We start from the raw sequence: 3,455 nt of genomic DNA on the forward strand, positions 1-3,455 counted from the left end.
TTAGATATGGATATATCCGTCTATATTCTAGGAATAATACCCTCTGACATGATCAACAAAGATAATAAATACCTGATCAGAGTTCTGCTTCTGATTGCAAAAAAGTGCATAACATGCAGTTGGTTAAGGCCACAACCTCCCAATATTGCACAGTGGCGAGATAGGATTAAAAAAGTCTATATAATGGAAAAAATAACATCAAGACTACAACTTAAGATGGGGGCCTTTGAAACAAGATGGAGACCTATAACTAAATACATAATGTAACCTTGACACCTCTATATTTTTTTTTTTTTTTTTTTTTTTTGGTCATGTACTTTTCAAATTTAGTTTGTATTATTCATCACTATTATGTAATCTCATCACTTGAGTTGGTATTCTTTGTATGTCTATTGTGTGTATATGTTGATGTAAAACAGTTATTGAAAATAAAAAGTTCAAAAAAAAAAAAAAAGTACAACTCCTAGACACTTCAAACCTGGAATAGATTATACTCCTCTTCAATCATGTTTGTTATTTGTGAAACTTCACTTCACTTAACTGACTCCTGCAAAAGATCTTTCTTTCCAAAAGCCATTAACATGTAAAATAACTATTTTAAAAATAAATGAGTTACAGCAACATTTTGTTTCCCATTTATATTGATAAAGTAGTTTTGAATTAAAATTGAATTTGAATAATCTAGTCCAGGTTTGAAGTGTCTAGGAGTTGTAATTTTTTCATTAGTGGAATTGTTGTTTAGCTATTGGAAGCTTGAATTGTAAACCAACTTCAGCTTCGTTCTTGTGTGGAGGTCTTCTTATGCTCTTTTGTATTGTTCTGTAATGGCCAAGAGAATAAGTCTTGTTCCTACCTTTTTTTGCTCAAGTCTCACTAAAAAGTAACCAAAGACAGTTTTTCAACACATTTTTTATTTATAATTTCTTATTATAAATACACAGGTAAGTTTGCTGATAGCAGGGCATGCAGATAAGATTTTTTGAGAAGATGAGAGTATGCTTTTTGGAAAATCCCTTTCTAATGTTAAATATATAATAGATTGTAGGATCAAAGACATTTCTATTTATTTTTTCAAAAACTGCAGCTGTATTTATTCTTGTCATTATCAGCAACAAATTCTGTTATTTTAATAACATTTGCTATTTTTTTTGCCAGTTATTAAAGATAAACTGTACATTTTAGCTGGCTGAAATAATCTGTTTTCTTCCTCTATTTTATAGGAACAAATTAACTTCACAGCAAGTCTTTAACTTTGTTTATTTCTATCATCATCAACAATAAGTCCTGAGAATTTAGTAACATTTGCTCTTTATTTACCAGACTTATGAGGAGGGAACCATATATTTTAGTTGTCTGAAATAATATGTTCTCTTTACAAAAAATTAGGCTACTTCAGGTGGCTGAGATATTTGTTTCCCCCTCATAACTTTCTTAAATAAAGAGCAAATGTTTTCAAACTTTCATGATTTAATGTTAATGATGAAAGGAATAAAAACAGTTATAGACTTGCAGGTAAAGGTCTACTTAAATATCTGCAGAAATGTCAACAGTGTACTTACTTTTGTTATACACTATAATATTTATATTGGTATAATTATCAATAAATATTCATTCCACTTAATTCTTTCATGTTTAAATGTAGATGCCTCGAGGAAAGTCCCACTGCCGATCCGAAGCTGCAAAGAGAAGGGTAGAAGCAGTTGGAATTGGGTGTGTAGGGATACCCAATGCCTCCAGTGATTTTGTTTCACATCAGTGTTTAATTTATTATATTATTTTAAATTGAATGTCCTATTTTTATGTCAGATGAAGTATCCAGAGTACATATTTTATATATTTTTTAAAATAATTTTTATATCTTCTTTCATTTTTGTTTCTTAATAGGGCGTGGCACCAGCTGGCGCCATTCTGTGAGACCATGGCCAGCTAGTGAAGTGACCAATCACTGTCACAAGCTGGTCATTACTGAGGGGCGCCCTGATAAGAAAGTAAGTAAAATCAGCAATCATTTCAAATAGAATATGTCGGCATGGTTCTTACTTTGTTGTGTTTGTACTATTTTAGTTCGTCCTTCTCATCGGAGCGTCCCATTTGCGGTCCTTTGCGGATGGAATTGTTGAGATGCCAAGTGGCTGCTTACAGTTTGGCTTTATGTCTACTCCTGGGGCCTGTGCAGCTCACTTGCGTCTCGAGGTGATGAAAGCTAATGTACCTCTGGAGCCTGACGCTGTGTGATTCATGGCTCCGTCCAACAACCTTACAGCCAGTAAACATCCAGAAGAAGCCGGACAGGAATTTGAGCGGTACCTCTTTGCCGTCTGTAGTCGTTGGCCGAAGGTGGGCACTGTTGTTGATTAAAAACCAGTATTTCTCAATCCCAGTTCACAGATACCAGTGCTTTTCTTGTTTTAGAAAGTTCCCATCTCCTGCACATATAAAGCATTCTGAGCAATAGTGTTTCAGCCTGGAATCTAGAAACAGTAATATAAACATCAACTTCTTAACGGGTTATTATTTTCCTAGGTCTTTTCAATATAAATTTCTAAATTGATTATTTATTCTAGGTGTTTTGTACCGGCTTCGTCCCCCGCTTGACTGAGTCCAGAGAAAAGCAGAATTTGTTCCAGCAAGAATTCCACCGCAGATCAGCAAAGCTAGGTAGGTAGTAAAATATTGATAATTATGTCTTTGTTTGGTAAATGTATTGCAGCTCTTTTCATGTTATCTTTGGTGATTTGGTGTCTGCAAAATTTATTTTTATTTTGTGATCATCTTTTCAGGGATTCCCTTTTTTCCCACCACTGACCACTTTCCAGTCTGGACCGTCTCGCTCTGTGGTGCCGTGACGGCGTGAGTATATCTTCATTTTAAATACAGTAAAGAACAAATTTGCATTCATATGAAATGTTAATTTTATCTCTGATTACTCTTTATATGTGCAGATCCACCTTAGCGATGACCACGGGATGCACATCCTCAGGAATCTGATTTGGAATGCTGGCTATCAGTTCCTGGAGTTGTCAGCACCAAAGCCACTGGTGCAGAGTCAGGCAACTCCTCCGTATCACCCGAGGTTTGTGCCCCGTGTTGTTTTGAAGGGAGTGGAGCGTCCTCCTCGTTCTCCTCCTCCACACCCTTCTGAATGGACAGTTGTGAGATCCGGCAGGAAGGTAACAATCTTTTTTGCTTGCAATAAAAGAGAGGGGTTTCTTAAACTATGGCTAGTCATTGTAAAAATTTTGTATGTGCTCTACTTTTACAGAGGAACCACTCGGGGGAATCGGACTCTTTCTCTGATTCACCCAAGAAAAGAGTGGTTCATTACCAGGTCCGTAAGGCTTGCAGCTATTCATGAAATATAATAGTCAATGTCACTGGTATCTTAATAATTCAAATTTTGCTTTTATAGAGCGATGGAACTCCTGTGGCTTTGAGGGAATGTTTCATCAAATTAA

Source organism: Poecilia formosa, unplaced genomic scaffold, assembly GCF_000485575.1.
Source record: "Poecilia formosa unplaced genomic scaffold, Poecilia_formosa-5.1.2 Scaffold947, whole genome shotgun sequence".
NCBI lineage: Eukaryota > Metazoa > Chordata > Actinopteri > Cyprinodontiformes > Poeciliidae > Poecilia > Poecilia formosa.